The following is a 14614-nucleotide window of genomic DNA, read 5'->3' as shown; positions in this document are numbered from 1 at the left end:
ATCTACGTTTTTTCCGAACCAAAGAATCAAAAGTTACTTACGGATCAATTGTTGGGAATGGAAAATAAGAATGGAGGAGAAGAAATTCCTTTCTTTTTTCTTGGGCCGGACCGAATTCAAATTCGCAATTAATCGTAGACACGAAAATTGATGCGAGATTCCCCCAATGTTGGGAAATCCTACCGACTGCGCCATTTAGATTCGGGACTTGGAAAAAATTCTTAAAAAATATATGATTTACAGGTTCTTTATTCAGACACAATTAAACAATAAAGACGTGATTTTGGTTTCTTCCCGGAAACAATAGCATATAACTCGGTAATTAAGCATTCTAGAGGAAAAATGTATATGTATTTATAAATACCTGTTTCGTAATTGGCTTATTTTCTCATTGTTAAATAAATAATTTAAAAATTCCTTCTTTTTTACCTACTTTATTGCACTTTCGAGCATTTTGCAGACAACATTTTAAATCTGCGGATATCGGACCAACTCAAACTTGTAGCAAATTTCATATAGAACAAATTGTATAAGTATAAGTATAGATATTTTTCTCTAAAATGCATAGTTATCGAGTTATATGCGATTGCTTCCGGGAAAAAACGCGATTTTCGCATTTTTTTCACTCTTTCATTGTTTATGCGAATAGCACACTTTTTCAAGCTGGCGCACCTCGAAATCTTCAATAGGTATACCATTTCCGAGCGATTCCAGTAGTTATCTAAGTTACATCACGTCACGTCAGAACCATATCTGAAAGAGTTCGTCGTAATTCTCCAGGCCTATTAATCGATGTTGCATCAATAAACTACTAGTTGTTGATTGGCAGGAATTTTTTTTCTTGTGGTGCTAATAAAAAAACAGCTACTAAGTCGATTACCAAGTTTCATGGGCATTGTAAAAAACAAGTATATGATTAAAAATACACTAATATATTATATGTACTTAAAGTAGGGTGTTCAATGTTGACGCAACATAGAATTTTATGTGGTGAAAAATCTATTAATTTATTTTAATTTGGATGGTAAGCCGACCGCCAAGGTCGAACGGCAATCAGAGATGCCAGAGTCTGCAATCAGAGAAAAAATATCTGATTTAATCGTTTCCAATATTTTTATTTTTTTTTAATTACTATTCGAAGTTTCTATTCCCTGAGCAACATTTCTATTTTGAGTTACCACTTCTAGCAACGCAAAAAACCAAGCACTAAATCGTCAATCTACGTTGTATACGAGTGAGTAAACCCAGTTGCAAATCGACTTTTTGATTTCAATTCATCATGATTGTAACATATAACATAATTTATTAATGTATGAAAACAAGACATATATCTTATTCACGAATGAAAGAACTAATAAATATATTTATAAGCAGAAGCAAAATACTTACATGTGTCATAGAACATCTATCTTCTGAAACTCACTGAGATACGCAAGTGATATATAAGATCTTTATCACAAGTTGTTATAACATGAAAATATTTAAGACAAATAATATGTATAATAACTACCTCGTTTACAAGTACATAAATATTTACAGCTAATAAAAGTGTCACGTAAGACGTAAATTTACGAAGTCATTCTTAGACTTAATATGGCAAATTTTTAACGACATACATATTAAGAATCATCAAACTTATTATCCCGGGTTAAAATCACCTAAAGTCAACCGTAATGATTTAATACGCCAATATTTCTCAGACACCTGCTTTACTGGTTAGAAAATGTTTGCATTGATTGCAAGTATATACTGCACACTAAAGATGATCGTAAAAGTGAAACAATGCTGAGCATCTGTATAAATCGGATCGTACCAGAGCTCGTTTCTAAATCAGTGAACATTTTACGAGAGTCTAATTCAAATGGGAGTACTTGGACATATTGCATTTTCTTAAAGCGAGGTAAACAACTTCCAGTAGGGACATTCGAAAACATATTTATCTTAAATGAATTGAATTAGTGTGTGCGTTCAAATAAGTAATTTAACGTGGAAGTTTCGATGAAAAGATTCAGGTGAATAACAATAAATAATAAATAATAGGTTTTAAAAATGGGGTTGCACGGTTAAGCATTTTTTGCAGCATTCTGTTGAACTATGTTTATTATTTTGTCGAACATATTTTAAGGCCTAAACGGTGTTACATTTGGAACGTGCTTGCTTTCAATATGTTTCTACTGCACAATTAATGTTTATGCTTCTTCAATTTCATGTTGCGTTGCACACTATGCTATGGTTTAAATGTCTGTCGCCCTCATGAAGCATCGTCATAGGTGTGCTGTCAATTAAAAAGAATCTGAAGCTTTTAGTTGCGTTAAATGTCATCTTTATACACTAGCTTTGGCCACTCCATCTGATCTTCTGTTAGCACGAGGAATTGTTATGAGTAGTCAATGAAGAATGCATTTTGTCTTGGAGACGGCTTATCTTGGCTTATCCGTTATGGTGCATGTCCCTCGTGTTGTAGTTAATTTCCTGAGTCAACTTCATTGGTTTGCAGGGTATCGTCATGATTTGAGGTTGGAGTGGCTAGAAGTGTTGCTGACATATTCACAGTAATCCGCCAGTATCCGATATGCCGTCGTTCATATGGTGGTTCTACTAAGAAGCAAATATTTTTGACTCCAACGTCAATATTAGGACAGATCGATAGAGTTAGATTGATTGATTTTAGAATTTATTGAGTTGTTAGTTGCTCTCGGTTCCAATTATAAAGGAGTGATTTACATGCCAATATAGACCAAATTTGGTTCCACTTTTGAACTGTATATGTATTAATATTGGAACCAACCAAATAATACAAGAATTTATCAAGTTTTTTGCATCCGGTAAAGATATTTCGACATCTGAATTTCGTAACGTGAAAACTTCTTTGTAAGTACATCACATTCTTCAAGAGACTTTATCTTTCGCTTCTGACGTATATATGGTCGTTCAATAGTATCAGATATTCGTGTCCTTTCGTCTGCTTGGGACGCAATTTTTTTGGAAATACACGCTGGATTCATACGCACTTGTGCAGGAAGTATTCTATAGGAAAAGGTACCACAAACCAAAACCAACTTGACCTCACTAAATATTTAATATTATGTTAATATAATTGATACTTCATATGAAAAAATATTTTCAATTATCCAACAATCAATATACAAGGTGCCCCGTAAGCACATGATCAAAAGGGTACTGCGATATTTTTTGGATCAAAAGAAGACGATCTGACCTAACTTTTATTAATAAAAATTGTCAGGTTCCTATGCTATTGATCAGTCAAATTTCTTAAAAATTTTATCCTTTTTTAAATTTCGGGAGAAAGGTACGATGTATTTTGGTAAACTCGCTTGTAAGACTCATATTTCTTAGGTAAACGTCTTATAGAAGACTCATATTTTGATGAAACAATCGAGTTCAGCCGTTTTGGACAAGTGGTGAATTCTTAAGTGTCGTGGTACAAAAACTACCAGAAGTTTTTATGTGGTGGATAGAATCAACTCATTTTTTAGTAATTAGAATAATGGACTCTCTCGAACTAAAAAACCACCCTGTATGCTGTTCGTATATTAGTCTATTAAGTTAGGTTTAGACGCGATGTCTGATTATTTCAACGAAAGTCTTGTGAGCTGGTAATCACGGCCATAAATACATGATACTTTAATTTATTTGGGAAACCATATACAAATGCTTCCGCCATCTCTCTTACAAATTTTATAATTGCGAATTTCGTAGTAATTCGTAACAAACTTGGTAATAATTGGTAATAACATGTCGGTGATAGTTTGATGTAAAGGGTGTTCCAATAAGAACGACAGTCTTGAATTGCGCGCGATTTGTAGTGTTATGATTCGACATAAAAAAAACCGTTCGCTAATAGACAGCAGGAGGTTAAGTAAAATCTTGCGGTTCAATACACAACAACGAATTTTCAGTGTGAAAAATTATTATCAAAGTAGTTTGCAGCCACAGTTCGCAAAATGCGTACAATTATGGGTCATCGTAAGGCACCAACTGAAGCCACTGTCAGAAAATTAATGAAGAAATGTCAGCAAACTGGGACTGTTAATAAAGTCAAAGCAGAAACAAGTGTTCGTCCTGATCGCTCGATTGAAAATATCGCAGCAATACGTACAAATATCGAGGAAAGCCCAACCACATCAATTTGGCATAGAGCTCATGAAATTGGTGTTTCCACAACCACTATGCATCGAATTCTAACAAAAAAGATGTATTGGCTCAAGAGCTAAAGCCGGAAGACCATGGGCAACGAAGAGCCTTTGATTGGACTTTGGAACAACGACAAATAGACGGTGATTTTTCGACGAAAATCAAATTTAGTGACGAGGCCCATTTTCATCTTGATGGCTTCGCTAATTGGCAAAATTGTTGTATTCGGGGATCTGAAAATGCACGAGTGATCGTTCAGAAACAGATTAGGCCTGGGTAACACTGTGTCTTAAAACACTTGTGTGTTGATGCAGCTCTGTGTGTCCATGTGTCGCGACACCTGGCTTCTTACGACGCGGCACTTTGAACAACACTTTGGCAGACTCGGATTGTAGTTCGTGAAGGCCACGCGCAGTTACCATATGGTTTCTGACCTTCTCGGCAGGGGTTAATTTAAGGTTATAAAGCCGCACGAACGAAAGTGCTCAAAATACTTGTCTACCGATTACTGCTGAATTCTTATTTATCTCAGTTCGATATGGCTCGCATAAAATGCTGGTCGCAGGTACCAGTACATCATCTCGAATTTCGATATTTCAACAAAGCAAAAAGGCAAATGCCTGTCTTTTGAATACTGCCAGAAGTACCAGATTGCATGAAAAATCAGTATGCGAAGAAGGCCAAAAAACGAATTTGGTTTTGTCAGCCCTTGCATACTTAGAGGAACAAAAGTCATTCGGTCATAAATTATGGTTGGCCCAGCAGCTTCTAAACCAGTCACAGATACCTGTGCGGCAAATAGGCTTGACAAGAAGAAAACGTGTTGCTACTTCATTCATTCCTTTTATTACAAGAACGCAACCAGCGTCTGTCATAGTCTCTCTTCAGTAAAACCAATGAAGAAAACATTCAATGCGCTGAACCGTTTAAAAGCACCGCTAGCGAACTTAGGAACCACTAGATATCACGAAACACAACGTCTTCTATTTTTATTTCCAAACATATAAAAAATCTGACGTGCTGTGTCGCTGTTTCAATACGGCAAACCGTATGGGTGTCGCTGTGTTAACACCCTGAAAATCCACTGTGTTACCCAGGCTTAAAACAGGTGCTTCCAAAAAAAGTCACTGTTTGGTGTGCATTGCCGGCTCGAGGCAACATCGGACTATTTTTCTTAGAAAATGCATAGTCAAAAATATGCATCTCAACAGCATGTGGTTTCAACAGGACGGTCCAACATGCCATACAGCCCAGAAAGTGTTGAATTACTGCACTAGTCATTTCCTGATCGTGGTAGTTCTCGTTATGGAGATCGGCATTGACCGCCCAGATCATGCGATTTTACGCATTTTGATCTGAATAAACCAACAACCACTGAAGCCTTAAAAGATGTAATTCACCGCTGTATCTCTGAAATACCCCAATATTTATGCGCAATTGTCTTTAAAAATGTCATAAAAAGGACACCGGTGTGCCAGCAAAGCCGAGGCGCTCATTTGTCGGATGTCTTATTACATCCATTTTCTGTTTGCAAAGGTTTTTCTATTTTCTTACTATTGGCCATTATGTCAAAGATTTCTACAGATCTATTCTTACTGGCGTTCAGTAGTGATATCCTGGCTCTTCTGGTTATGGTATTTTTGATCCGTTCCCTGCGTTTATAAACTTTTACGCTAATTTCAGCATCCAACTGTGACAGACTGATAATTTGATGGCCCGAATACCGAATAATAAAGCAGAAATACGTATATTCATAGCCCATTTATTTATTTAAATAGTTTTAAATCGTATAATAAATTGTGGCAGCGCCCTTTTGACTTTTGATCTTTTGCTTATAGGACAGCTGTTGCTCACTGTTAGTGACTTGGATTCAAGAAGAAATTGTTTATTAACACATAAGCGTATGGAAAACATATAAATGCTACTGATCTTGGCTATAACGTATTTCGGGTTCGTGTGTAACAGTTTCTCACCATGAATCCAACCCTCTAGAGCCCTTAAATTGCGTAGACCGAAGTGCCACCCTGCGGTGTGATCTCGAGATAAGAGTTTTAGACCACCCCGTTCACACGCAATCAGCAATTGCAAAGAAATATTGGATCCGTTGAAACTAGTAGCCAGAGTCGGTTAAAATAAAATTGCAATTGAGATGTAGGTGATGTTACGGAAACATTTAAGATTTTAGTTTTAAACTGTGTTTCAGATTTAAATATAGTATAGTTCTAAATTTACAAATTAGGTTGAAAGTTCGAGTTCAATACAGGGCAGTCAGTAATAAAGTTGGTAGTATTTTGATAGATACGCCTGCCCAATTGAGTGTAAAAATAAGCGATCCCTTAGAAACGATAGTGCTGGGCACTAATTGTGCAGGTATACTATACAGCTTTATTTCGACCTTAAACGGCAGTTCATATTCCAAACGTCCGCTTGCAGGTCATTTCATTGTATGCAAAACGTAGGATCTATTGCTACGCGTTTTTTTTTAAATTTTGATAATTTTGCATCATTAAGCTATAATAATAATGATAATAAATATATTTATTGTGATTAAACAAATGTTAGTAGTTCTGAAAAGGAATGGTAATCTATCAAGTAGATAAATGCAAACTTTACGGTTGCATTGTTGTTGTTGCAACAGTAAAGTTTGCATGAGATTACATCGCTATTTCACACAGGAACATTTGTTAGGAGGAAATTATTCGTTGATTAAATAAACTGGCACAATTTATACAGAACCGAAGTTTGTATATTTCAAAGGTGATTAATTAAAAGCTTTTTATCGATGGATAAAGCATGTTTAATCACTACTAAGTATTTTAAGGAACACTTTCATTGCATGTGATATGAAATGTCATTATTTCCTAACGAGAATCAAACTTATTTTTTAGGCACATAAATTTAATGAAAAAATAACTTATATCAATGAACTAACTAATTTTATCGTCCTCTAAAGCCGGGTAATATATGTTCATATTTAATTGACCTATTTTTTAAATTTCTTCTATCAAAATAATACTTCTTTTTCTGAGCAACAACATTAAAATGTCTTAAATTTATAATGCAATGCAGAAGTTTTTGCAGCTGAACTCCGATTAATGAAATTCTCGAATTTGTTGCGAAGTACTTCTAGAGCATGTAGTAGATAACCAATTCGTCTCGCATATTTTTTACGTAAAACGAGGCTTCGAAAAGTCAGAACAGCAATGCTTCACATAAATCCATAGTGAAGTAGTTTTTTATGAACCACTTTGATAATTGCGGCTTGAAGACCTGCTTTGAGTTGTTGATCTGGGTGGAAAATATTGCAAACGTGCTGACAATATCTATCACCTCCGTAGTCTACGTTAACTATTCAACAAGCAGTTGAAATGTTGAAATAAGTGAAGCACGAAGTTTTAACATTTTTCCGACTTAATGGTGCATTATTTGTTATACCTATGCTAAAAATGTAAAATATTTTGTAAAAATTATATACTTAGGCCCGGTTCCACCATCTCCGATTAAAATGTTAATCATTGATTAAAACTATGTAATTAACACTTTGCGTTCCACCATGATTTTAACCACGATTATGAGTACTTAATCAGTGGTTAACTTAATAGCCTAAAATGGCTAGTTATTGACGATAATCACGATAAGTGTAGTATTATAACCTTAAACAATTTTAGGTAAACACATGTTGGACTTGTTTTATAACGATGTTTTATCACCGTCTGATGAGGATAATGACATTCAGGTTGTTAGAAGACCCCGAATATTTAATCCGCGAGTCAATTATTTGAAATCATGGACACCTTGAGTTTTTTTACGCTATTTTGCTTATTGGAAAACACTGTCCAAACATTACTGCTGGAAATAGAAATAAACCTGCAACATACTACAGAAAGTTATGATAAAAGAATAATAGTAAAATTGCGACATGTTCATTAAATGGATTTTTGAGAAACAACACTATTCAACCCATGACACAACTTTTACTTGTGTTGGGGTATTATGCAACTGGATCGCATCTTATTGCTGTTGGAGACTTTTTTGGAGTAAGCAAAACTAGTCCGCATCGAATTGTACATCAAGTAACTGCTGCAATAGCCACATTAGCTCGAAATGACATTAAACTCCCATCTACAAAAAGGGAAATAAGTGCAGCACAAGTAATTTTTTAGGCATTAGCTCGTTTTCCAAACTTATTTCAGTGTTGGATTGTACTCATATTAAAGTACAATCCTTTGGGGGAGACAACGCAGAAGTATTTGGTAATAGAAAGGGATATTTCTCTATTAATGTTCAAGCGACATGTGATTACTATTTGGAGGGAAAATTATTTCAGTTGATCTATCAGTTGTTTGAACCAATCAGAACCGTCGATTCAAAGGAAAAACGATATTACCCGATGAGACTGATGATTATTTAACCGGAGTTAAAATGTTTGTTGTGGAACGCATGACAATTTAATCATGATTAAATTGATGATTAAAAAATGATTGTGATTAGTTAACCAAGATCTTAATCACTCTTGGTGGAACCGGGCCTTACTGCGCTTCGTGCAGATGTTACGATTAACGTTCGAAATTATGTTAATCTCGACACTAACCGATTAATCTCAAGAATAATATGTTATTTGGTTAATGTCCGAATATTACGTTAGTTAAATAATATTCGCGTAAGAAGTATTTTTGATAGGAAGTGATACATTGAACATGAACAAGTCCAAATAGCTGGACTCTCCTTTATCAGACAATGTTAATTATCCGAATTTCTTTCGACATTAGCATTACATTTATCATTACGTGTCGAGATTAGCTAAGTTCAAAGTTTACCCGTATTATAACACAACACGTAGGTCTGGGTGACACTGTCTTGAGTTGCGCTTTTGAGTTGATGACGCCCTGTCACTCCTGTCAGTTGCTGAGTTATAATTCATCGGGTTCCGTGCGCCGCACAATCTGCGCTTGAGGCCGAATAATTCTTGATTTTTCTTGATTTAAAGGACATTTTTAATTTAAATAAAATTTCGTTGGTTTCTCTCCTCGCTCGGAAATTGAACAACAATTTCATTTTTAAGTGATTTCGTTGAGGTTGTTTTGTTTAGTCAATWTTTTTGGAAARCAAAATTAATTCGKTTAATAATATTAGTTTTGGAGTTGTGCATTAATCACTGCAGCTGAGTGAATTTCAGACAAATATTTTAAGTGGTTCACGTCGCTTGGAGCGTTTTTCGTTTAGTTGTTGACTTTCGTTAAATTGGAACGTGAAATTTGCCTTTGGAAATATTGCCATGCGAACAGGCACTTTCTACAAAAATTTCAACAATAAACTAATTGAAATCAAACTGCCAAGAAGAATGGGCGAACATGCAAATAATTAAATCATATTTCTTCTGTACTCCGATGATTTTTTTTAGAAATTGTGGTGTATGAAGATTTAGTTTCCTACCGCCGATGAACGAAATCGGTCGATAATCGTGCGTTCTTGGATGGAAAATATAGAATCATTGTGGGCCTCAATGCAAATGCGGTAATTTGTGAAAGTCTAGTTATCCTTTTGAGAATTTATGGGTAGAAAATAGAGGATGGGGCACCAGCTTGCAGAAAGCTGGTAAGAATGATCTCTAATCCATAAATCTTTTAACATGTACTAAGTTTAGTTTTTCGACAAGCAACTGAAGTGTTCTAGATTCTCAATATTTATCTCTCTTTGCTTTGCTTATTTCAACTAAATTTGTATTCTTGCTGTATTAAACACATGTTCTGCTCTATTTCCGGGTGGCTCTACGCAGCTTTCGGTAAGCTTAACATTACTATGTGCCTGGTTGCCATGTACATGTAGAACTTTTAGTCCCATATTCATCAACTGATTCGTAGGGTGGATTTGGTATCGACTTAACTACTGATTCAATTCTTCAAGAAGATATGGAAATTTGAGTCTGGGTTAATAGAAGAAGCATCAGCTTACTGATAGTGTGGATTTGGTTCTGATTAAACCATTGATTCCTTCACAAGAAATTCTTAAAGTTTGGGAATATTTTGGCGGTTTTGTATTTTTACATCGACTTGATCTGAAGCTTGTCTCCAAAGAACCGTTTCAGATATCCAAATAGGGTTTCAGTTTTGTGTCTTTTCTTAAAAAAGTCAAGAGTTTTAGTTTTGCCTGTTTCTTTTTTAATTGCGGAATTGACTGAAACATGACACCGCCTTTTGTGACTTTGCTCAAGGACCATTTGAGCCACAGAGTTCGTTTTTGTATCATTGGATAGGGAATTGGTATTTCGATTCAATTATAACATCGTGCGTGAGTAAATTCTGATGGATTATTCATAAAAAGTCACAAAAAATTTGAATATCAAACATTTAGGTGCAAGTTTTCGCCAAAATTTTATTAAAAAAAACACATCTACAGAATGTCAATTTTTCAAGTTTCTACTGGCTTTACTTTGAAAGTGGAAGTTTTTATTGAAGAGTATGCAGTTGCGGAAAAGCGTTGATTTTCAAATCAATTTTTACGAAGCTCACAAAATTCAGAATTTCGTGTGATTTGAATGAATTTTTGAAGACATTTTGACGATGTTTAGAGCTCACTGTTCTGTCCTGAACATGCAACTCTGAACGTGAAGTATTTTTCGTTTTTGGAAAAATTTGTCCCGCAATAGTTCTTTCAAATCCTGCGAAAATTTTCTTCATAATAATCATAATTTTTTCTGATAAAGCTTTGTCAGACTGGTCGCCGTACTGATAGGGCCGACCAATCAAGTTCTTTTAATTGTTTGTGTTATAATTTTAACTTTAACTTTGATCTGTTTCTTGTAAGTTTCATGTGCAGTTTTAACTATTTTAGACCGTTTTAACCAGTTTTGGCTGTTTTTACCATTGTTTGACATGTTTTGTTCGGTGCTCATGGGGGTGTTTGCTCCTGATTTAACGACGGCCCTGATGATGGCGCAATTGCCGAAAGTAATTGGCCTTATTTAATTACATACACACTTCATTACATAAAACCTGTTTGATTGATTTTCATCCAGTGTGCACACCAACTTCTTCTTCAATAATTTGAAAGTTGACTTTACGGTTAAAGCTAATAACAATTCGCTTTTATTTATTTAAATTTTAAAAGAATAACTTTATTTAATATCCGTATTTCCAGTTGCTTATTTTACAAGTCCTAAATATATGCATATCAAAATAATAGATACGTTTGACCATTTTATCGCAATCCCTTTCAAAATTTCTGAAGTATCGTTTTGTTAGGTATATTTCAGATTTATTTACCGTTGCTGGTTTTGATACTCCATTATATTATCTTCTTGATTGTTAAGATATTTTGTGATCGAAACCAATAATCACCAAAGAGAAAAAATACCTCACAAATATGATCACGTCCACTAAAATATTCAGCAATAAAATCAAGCTGTCTGGTACATTCAATGTACTCTCTTAACCAAATAATCCGACGAACTTCCACTAATCATTATATAAAGGCCCTTTACAACACAATTCGTAATAAACGGAACATCCGCATTTGGCAACGTAACAACGCACTGAAGATCACACGTCAGATAATACACAAACTCCCTTAAGCGTTTAAATCCAAAAACCATCCCTCGACGATAATTATATAAGGGCTAAATTCGACTGGAGTAGATCTCCCCTAATGCTTATTAATTCTATTGTCAGTACGAGCACGATTGTGGCCACATTGTAAGTTGACCTGATCCTATTTGTATGTTTTGTGTTGCTCAAGTGATGTCAATAAATATTTAGCTGGAATTTCAATGTCCGGGGAGGGCAATTGCCGGAAACAGTCACGTATTTTTTTGGGTTTTTACTGATGTAATAAATTATAATCTGTGGGTATTATAGCTTTAGTTGCAGTTTTTTTCGCACTGAATTAGGTGCATTGTGCATATACAACTTTGCAATAAAAAATAACAAAAGTTACAATGTTGCTGAAAGTTAACTAATTAAATTGAATTTATGTGTATAACAATAACTATAATATGAGTACTTGCATTTAAGATTGATGCAAGTGTGTCATTTTGTTATTTGACGCATAGTTCCACTGTGATTAACAAGATCCATCCAAGTATTGGAAATATATTACATCAACTCCTTTAATATTTTGTCGTACAAAATAATCCAAAATTCTACTAGTATTGCTGTAATTTTTGCAAAAAGTTTGTACTGAATAATTGCATACTTTTTGAAACCAAATTTTCCATTTTCAAACCAAAAGTAGATTAAGAAATAGAGCAAACTATTACAATAATTCTAAATATCGCAAACTATGTTAGCTACTGCTTTCAGTCAGTAGTCAGTGGAAAAATATATACAAACATTCAGCTATCAAATATGGAGATATAGTTAGAATTAACAAATCATATTTATTTTAAATAATAATCGTAGCATTTATATTGATCCCTCCAGTTTACGTAAAAAGTTTTTGTCATTGTGGCCTTCTTTCATTGGTATTTTTCTAGTCGTGAAATTAGTTAATGTTATAACGTGAACCAAAAGACATAATTTTTCACACTTTTTGAGGCACAATAATTTATTCCAGCTACTTTTATTAATTTGATAAAATATATTTATTTACAATATATAATGCAAACGAATTTATATAGCAATTAAGTAAACTATATTTTTTTCTAATTTTATTTTAAAAACCTTGAATAGCCAAGTAAATTTTTATTCGTGTTAGAGATATTTACACATAAATGTATCTGCTTATCAAAAGAGCAATACTTCTTTATTGCGATGGAACACCTGAAAGCTGATATAAATGCTCATACTCAAAGAGATCTTGTTTATTTTTATTTTGAGACCACCTAGATATACAGAAGATCAGCTTTCTTTTATACAGCCTTTATAAACCTCACAATAGGTTCAAAGGACTTTAACTGAATGTCAGGTTAAAAATGCATCCTTTCAACAGGTTCAGTTTACACGTGGTTTTCACCAACAAAGCTGATTTAAGATTTTTTTAAAGTGAAACCATTTTTTTTAATTGTACAATAAAGTTCAATGTTAAGGAACAATTCAAGCAAACGTAGCGAAGCTATTCTTATTATGATATTCAGCATTTCCCAACTAGTGATTTTCCGTCTAAATAATTTAAAAATATGTACAATTCTCAATTCAAAGTTATTTGACTTACGTCCCAAAACTTTTCAAAAATGGAAACTGTGGACTAAACAGATATAAAGGGGAACTAATACTTTTTCAATTTCACAATATTCGTTGAAAAATTTAATAAAATAAATCTTGTCCATGTCATTGATTATCAATGCACTCTCCCTCGTCCATTATATCTATTGATCTAATGTGTTTTTTTTTCTAGTACTGAGAGTAGTAACATGTAAATTTTGCTATTACCATTATATTCGAGTCATTAAACGGAAAGAAATTAATTGAATCAAGCTATTTAGACGTTTATTTGTTTGTACCTTTGTGCATAGTATTATAAAATCCTTTCAAATCATTTCACACTGAATATACAAGTTAAACTTGTCAATATGAATGGTCCCTTCCATTGAGAAAGAGTTATTTGTAGGTTTGATTTAAAATATTTCCACTCGATTAGCTGAAGAAGACGGAATAATCAAATTACATTTATTATTATCCACATATCTATGTATAAGGTCCAGCATATACATTTTGCTTTGTATTTTTTACTACATGTAGTTTGGGCAATAAATTTTGGATCCGGGCGACTTTAAAATATTAAGTGAAGTCTAGTTGGGTTCGCTTGAAATAAAGTATGCAATTTTTCATAGATTTTAAAAATATTCACTAGAAAAACAAAATTAATGCTAAAGAAAAATCGTTCTTTATGATCATCGCTTCAAAACCCTTATTATCGGTTCCAGAATTTATTTTGAGATGCGGTTTTTGAGATTTGGTTCACGGTTTCCTTTGCTTTTGAAATTTTTGTGAAAAATTAAAACAAATAAATTTTTTCGAACAGCGGATTTTTTGAAAATGAGTAAGATTGTTGTTATATCACATATTGTAGAGTTTTWATTGMTCTTTCAATTGTTAGTAAAAACTTTGAAATCGGTCAAGCCGTTTTGGAGTTACAGATTTTTTTGAATTAAGCGGTTTGGCACTCCCCCCACCCTYTATTTGACGTTATTTCACTTTATTTCAAGTTAGGAAAAAAGTTCATAAGAAAAGTAGTACGATTTTTAATGATCTTTTRACTAAACTTACTAGATGTATCACTTATAGGGACAATTTCTGTATAAAATCGACTTTTTAAAATACCGTTTGCAATGGTATTTTAAAACCATTACCGTTTGCAATGGTATATGGTTCTAKTGGTCATCTGAGAGATTTCAAAATAATTTCCAGCAAATTCTTTTCGTCAAGTTTGTTATCAAATTTTYTTTCCGATCRCTCTRCAACACATATTTCTCAAGATACAGCCGCTTACCATCCTTACAGCGACACCCTGTATAATGTATTGT

At 33.8% G+C, this 14614-nt stretch overlaps 1 long non-coding RNA gene across 1 annotated transcript; it reads right to left on the bottom strand.

Moving 5' to 3' along the window:
* Positions 1–231: 231 nt before the first annotated feature.
* On the bottom strand, positions 232–1565 carry LOC125504079. Its single transcript, XR_007281273.1, has 2 exons — positions 1390–1565; positions 232–849 (listed from the first exon to the last, which is right to left on the bottom strand). It is a non-coding gene; the product is annotated as an uncharacterized LOC125504079 (long non-coding RNA).
* Between the last annotated feature and the right edge of the window lie 13049 nt (positions 1566–14614).

The sequence above is a fragment of the Dendroctonus ponderosae genome, unplaced genomic scaffold, assembly GCF_020466585.1.
Source record: "Dendroctonus ponderosae isolate FM_Combo_2020 unplaced genomic scaffold, Dpon_F_20191213v2 Dpon_F_20191213_365, whole genome shotgun sequence".
NCBI classification, from domain to species: Eukaryota; Metazoa; Arthropoda; class Insecta; order Coleoptera; family Curculionidae; genus Dendroctonus; species Dendroctonus ponderosae.
Note: the sequence above shows the minus strand (reverse complement) of the source record. Positions and strands in the feature narration are given on the sequence as shown.